This window comes from Podarcis cretensis (assembly GCF_951804945.1).
Source record: "Podarcis cretensis genome assembly, chromosome: 6".
Lineage (NCBI taxonomy): Eukaryota > Metazoa > Chordata > Lepidosauria > Squamata > Lacertidae > Podarcis > Podarcis cretensis.
Window position 1 is genome coordinate 37,327,619 of NC_137175.1, and position 6,751 is coordinate 37,334,369.

Sequence of the window (6,751 nt, forward strand, 5' to 3'; positions counted from 1 at the left end):
GCTCGACTCTTTTGTTGTGGATGCTATATGGCTGTCCATCTGCACACTGAACTGTATGAAGCTGTGTTAATTCTGCTGAGCATCACTAGGGCAGTCAACCTGTGTTGGAAGTTTCTCAGCTGAACTTCCGGGTTGGCGCCGAACTTCTGGGTTGGCACCTCCGGCAATGGCTGAATTCCTCTGATCGGGAGGAATTTGCCTCGTGGAAATCTGGGTCTGGCCGCCACGGCGAAGGTGGAGACCCACTAGAAATCACAGGCGGGTGAAACCTGTAAACGTGGGATTCGGCTGGCACCTTTTGCGCCTCCCCTACTCGTGGGGAAACCCAGTTTCGGGGATCCGGAGCGATGTGGGGTGAGCGGCGCGGTGCTTCAAATTGACTGCTTCTTCCACGGAGCGAAGCTGCATAGCTGTTGCCGGAGTGCGCTGACTTTTTCCTGTGGACAATTTGATCTTAAAGCAACTACCCATGAGTAGAGCGGAGAATTGGATTTTTAAACATCTTAATTTGGTGTCGAAACGGGGAGGTCTAAAACAGGAAGTCCACCTTCCCCTTTTGTAAATAGATTGAAGCAATGAGGGTGCAAGCTGAAGCCGCAGAAAGCCTATTGTAAAGGACTAAATTTCCATCGGTAAAAAATACTAAACCCCCCTTGGTGGCAGGAGAAGAGGGGGGAAAGTTTTGGACTGAGTATACCTGCAGGAGAGAGCAAACAGTTAAAATACCACCGCTCCGATCCTGGAAACGGGCTGCCAACAGGACTGACGTGTTCTGGAAGGCTCATTGACCGTGATTAGAATGTTCACTGGCAGTTAGTCAAATAAGGAATACATTGTTTCCACTGTCTCCGTCTTCGTTTAAAAAGGAGTAAAAGTAACAGAAAATTGAAACTAACTTTATTGTTTGAATTGAGTTTAAAAGGACTAATACAAATAGAAACTGTTTCCCTCTAGAGGAAGCCTTTGAAACTGTTACAAGAGTTGAGCTGGGGGGATTTCCAGCTGCAAGATAAAAAGCTGTGAGATTCTGGGGACCTTGAATCGGTTGAGAATGTCGACAGAAGAGGCCTTAGTGGTTTTATTATGTAAGATAAGTGACTCACTGGAACAGCTTCACAAAAAGGTGGATGTGGTAACTACCAAAATCGATAATTTGGGACAAAAAGTGAACACAAATACAGAAACTATTCAGAAATTGATACAGGAATCTACTTTGACATGGCAAACTGTGGAGAAGGCTAGGGAGAAAGTTACTGCCATTGAACCTAAAGTAACACAGTTGGAGAGAGAGAGAGTCCCAGCCTTACAGATGCAATTTGATGACCATAAGTTGATGCCTGCTATGATTGAATCTAAAGAAAATCAGATTTTGAGGATCAGAGCCCTACCTGAACTCGAGAAGGAAAGTTTGATAGATTTCCCCACACAGGAATTTGATGATTTTTGGGACCGGGACTTGGGTCAAGAAGAGATTAAAACTGTGAGGGCCTTTGGACTTGGAAGAGGAGGGAAAAAAGAGAAGAACAAAATAAGAGACTGTTGGAACTACCAGAAGAACTTAGAAGAACAACAGTTAAGAGTGGAAATTTTGAAAGCCGTTCTGAGATACCTTTTGGATTTTAGATTTAACTATGGAGATTTGGTTGCCCTGTCGAGAAGGAATAAAATCATCTTTAGGTGGGAGTTTCCCCGAGATTTACTCTTTAGCTTCAAAGGAAGGAAAATAAAAATAAGATCAGTGGAAGACAAAGTAAAGTTCAAGTATAAATATGAAGAAGACTCGCAGAAGGGACTTGGAAAAGAGTTAAGAGCATTGGACAGAAGATCACCAGGTTGATGGACTATATGGAATTGGCGGATATGACTGGCAGAATCCGAGACCAGGGAGAAGAGTTGGTGGAAGAAGACTGGAAAAGTTTAAAGACTATTTATAAAAATATTGTAAAATTAGTGAGTGTTAGAAAAATGTTGGAAAGGAGTTATATGGCTTTAGTAGAGATGTTATAAGGAATTAAGTACAAATAGATTATTAGAGTATTAAAGGGAAAATAAGGTTAAAATATGTTAAGACAATTATATATTAAAGGGGAAAAATAAGGTTAGAATATGTTAGGATAAATTACAGGACAGAAAACAGAGGAAGGTGGAAAGGAATTGCTGAAACAGTTAATTAAAGTGGAATACAAAAAGGGAGGTGTGAGGAGGTTGTTGAAACAAGGGAATGAAAGACAAGATAATGAAATTATTGGATGTGTTTTAAATTGTGTTTATTTTGTTTTGTTAATTTAATATTATGGTGTTGGTGTTGTGTGGTGTTTTTGTTTTTGTATTGTATTGTATTGTTTTGTTTAACTCTTTTTTTTCTTTTGTAGTCTTTAAAATGTTAATAAATATTATTTTTTAAAAAATGAAGTTTCTCAGCTGCTTCATTGTATCTGTCTTGTTACCTTCTTCCTCACAATTCCATAAAGTGTAGCAACTCAGCTCCTTATCTTTGGGCAAATCTATTAATACAAGGGTATTGGTGGGTTTTGGGATGCAGGTGGCACTGTGGGTTAAACCACAGAGCCTAGGACTTGCCATTCAGAAGGTCAGCAGTTCAAATCCTGCAACGGGGTGAGCTCCCGTTGTTCAGTCCCTGCTCCTGCTAACCTAGCAGTTCAAAAGCACGTCAAAGTGCAGGTAAATAGGTACCGCTCCGGCAGGACAGTAAACGGCATTTCCATGTGTTGCTCTGGTTTGCCAGAAGTGGCTTAGTCATGCAGGCCACATGACCCGGAAGCTGTATGCCGGCTCCCTCGGCCAATAAAGAGAGATGAGTGCCACAACCCCAGAGTCGGCCACGACTGGACCTAATGGTCAGGGGTCCCTTTACCTTTATTGGTGGGTATTAGGTCTTAGAATGGTGGGACGCAGGTGGCGCTGTGGGTTAAAGCCTCAGCGCCTAGGACTTGCCGATCGAAAGGTCGGCGGTTCGAATCCCTGCGGCGGGGTGCGCTCCCGCTGCTCGGTCCCAGCGCCTGCCAACCTAGCAGTTCGAAAGCACCTCCGGGTGCAAGTAGATAAATAGGGACCGCTTACCAGCGGGAAGGTAAACGGCATTTCCGTGTGTGGCTCTGGCTTGCCAGAGCAGCGATGTCACGCTGGCCACGTGACCCGGAAGTGTCTCCGGACAGCGCTGGCCCCTGGCCTCTTAAGTGAGATGGGCGCACAACCCCAGAGTCTGTCAAGACTGGCCCGTACGGGCAGGGGTACCTTTACCTTTACCTTTAGGTCTTAGAATGATGAACTGCTTCGCTTCAGAGTCCAGATAGTTGGACTATTTTTTAAAAAAAGTAGGTGGAAAGCTAGCAGAGCAGAGGGGGAAGGTGTTCCATTTAAGCTCTTTTCCCAGTGCTGGGATAGGAGCAGTGTTAGAAACAGAGATATGAAAGCTTGGAGCTAAATGGCACCTTAAACAGAGGTTATAGGCGCAACAACAGAATGTCTAGGCGTGCTTTTTTAGTAACAAGAACACAAAGCTGAAAGTGAATGAACTGCAGTTAAAATATTATGTTCATTTTTCACATGGTCTAGTGCTTTCCCTTCCCACCCCCCTAATATTCTTAAGAGGGTCTCTTCTCCAGTCTTTCATAAGAGTAGTGGGGAGGCAGAAAAAGGTCCTCCTTTCCTTCCATTCTGCAGTTTTAATCTGAAATCTTTGAGCCCAGAGCTCAGAAACTGCTCACACTAATGAAATTCCCTTTCCCAAAATGTGCCTAGAACAATGGGAGTTTCAAACACTGGATAGGAGATTGCCCAGGACTCCCATGTGTACCACCTGCCATTGGGGAAAAAGGGAGGCTAGTAACTTACTACACTTTCTAAACATGTAAAGACATTTTAAAAATTAAAAGCTATCAGTCCTGTGATCTGACACCATGGGCCAGCCTATTCTGATAGTGGCGGGCGGACAACTCTTTTATCACCTCACCTCACTACAACTGCTTTGTTTCTCATGTAGACGGACCTTGTGCATTCCTTTCAGAGTGAATGATTCTGTGGTTCACAGGTAAGAAGGGAGGAGCAAGGAGCACATAACAATAAGAATGACGCATTGGTGGGAACATGGAAATGGGTTTTTCCCCCCCTAATGCAAAAGGTGAGAAAGTTGGCAGGGTTATCCTACTTTAACGGCTTTGTCCCCCTGGCCTCCTAACCCCTACTGCTAAATAAAACAGTGGCCAGATTCCTTTTGCAGATAGAAAAAGCAGGCTCTGGGGAGATGATGTGGGAGAAACGATTGATTTTATACATGTCACTCAGAACTCAAGTGCATTTTATACCTCTTGTCATGGGACAGGAACTTCATTAGCAACCCTCAAATACTATTGAGCCTGTAACTGTAGATGGTGCCATCTGGTGGATGAATTTTGTGTTGCTTGAGAACAGCAATGGCATTCTCTTAATATATATATTTTTTAATCCCAATCAGAGAGAATTCATATAGAAGGCACTAGACTTTATATTTTTAAAATACGATTTTCCTAACTAATTGAAAACTCCTCATGGGTTCTCTTGCCGTAACACAATAGGCTTCCAAAATCCATTGCTGTGGAACAAGCAATGCATTACTGCCTTTTAAAATGCCTTACCTATGTTTACAGAAGATAAACCAAGTTATCTGCCTCTATTAATGCAACAATATGTAATTTTAAAAGTAGAAAACTATTGTAACTCTTCCTTGCTTTGCACACTGCTGTACTCCCAAGTGCTACAGATCACTCGTGTTGAATTTAATAGACTTGGAACTTGCCAAACATAGCTTCCCATAAACCATTTTTTTTTTATAGCTTGCAACATTCCTAGCAAGAGTCAGTACAGCAGTGGTGGTCTCAGCATCAGAGTCGCAACATCCACTCAGCCACAAAGCTCCCCTTTAGGCCAGTTACTATCTCTCAGTCTAACCTGTCACACAGGTTTGCTGGGAGGATAAAATGGAGATAGAACCATGTGCCTTGCCTTGAGTTCCCTGAAGAAATGAGCTGGGTTGTCTATAAAGGTAAAGGACCCCTGGACGGTTAAGTCCAGTAAAAGGCGACTATGGGGTTGCAGCGCTCATCTCGCTTTCAGGCTAAGGGAGCCGGCGTTTGTCCACAGACAGCTTTCTGGGTCATGTGGCCAGCATGACCAAACCACTTCTGGTGCAATGGGACACCATGATGGAAACCAGAGCGCATGGAAACACCGTTTACCTTCCCGCCACAGCGGTACCTATTTTTTTATTTGCACTGATGTGCTTTCCAACTGCTAGGTTGGCAGGAGCTGGGACAGAGCAACAGGAGCTCACTCCATTACGGGCATTCGAACCACCGACCCTTCTGATCAGCAAGTCCAAGAGGCTCAGTGGTTTAGACCAAAGCGAAACTAAGGCTGCAGCCCTAAACCTTTATCTCAGAGTAAGCCCCACTGAATTCAGTAAGCCTTACTTCTGAGCAGACGTTCTTAGAATTGCAGTTTCAGCCAGTTTGGCTGGCTTCTTTAGGCAAGGTGAGGCAGCAGGTAAGACCATGTCCCTTGCATTTTGCTACGGTAAGATGGAGCTTTGCGAGCAGGATCCTCTCTCACTTTGGTGCATAGAGAAGGCTTGGAGAGGAAAATGTCATGGGTGGGAAGCCGTGGGCCTCCAGATGCTTGCTGGAGTACCACTAGCAGCCCTGACCATGCTACTGGTTTGTAATGGGTCACAGCTGTTCTGGATGTAAACTTGATTCTTCTTTTGTACCTTTGAAATTACCAACTATGGCAGCAGTTCACGATCCAAGAAAAGGAACTGCATATGTGCCGCCAGCACCAACAGCAGTAAGACTACACTAGAATGAAAGAAAACAGCCACAACCTTTAGGGAATTCTTCCTCAAGAAGGACTTCTGAGAGTTACACAGAGCTGCACCACTTTGGTTATCCCCTAGCTGCAAATTCATTGTCAGTATTTATGGCCACAGTTGTGCCAGGAACTGTGGAGGAAACCAACGTTCTTACTCTTCTGTTTACTTCAGAGGCAGGCAAAGAGCCAAACATTGCTGCTCCAATCTGCGAACTGTACCAGCTGCTCCCTTAACATGCAGATCTCCAAAGGCTTTGTGAATAATAGTTGCTATTTGTACCATTCACGGCGTCATCTCCTCAGCAGGCAGAAATAAAAAATGACACAATGGCAATAAAGCAGAATCTTGCCCCAGGGGAGGAAGAATGTCACTTTAGCTGAGCAGTGTTTTGAGATTAGGTTTTACTTATCCATGGGGCGAGAAAGAAAAAAGCATGTTTCCCAACTCCTGAAAGACTCCTGCAAGAAAAGGACCTCTGTTTGTCTAAACTACAGCATAACATCCTTCTACAATACATGTTGCTGCAGGAAAGTTATTTCTCCAAGGGGTTAAGTTTTATTTCCCTTTCAATACTCAAACATGGGGTAATCCAATACCTTAGTTGCTGGAGATTCCAGATTCCAGCAGGCTGCATCAGAGGCAGAAGTTAGAAAAAGAGCATAACACAGGTGCAGACTAAACCGAATTCCTTGCATACACTGTTGTGACAGAGCCACAACAAGTTTTTTGTAAAGAAGACGACAGGGGCAGTCCCAAGAATGTGCTAAAAAGACATATATTTTGAAACTTAGAATAATGTGTACTTGACCTACTCTCCTTCTGTCCCTGTTCTCTCTTTTTTCCATCAGTACTACAACAGGAAGGTGGGTGGAAAGGGAAAGCAGG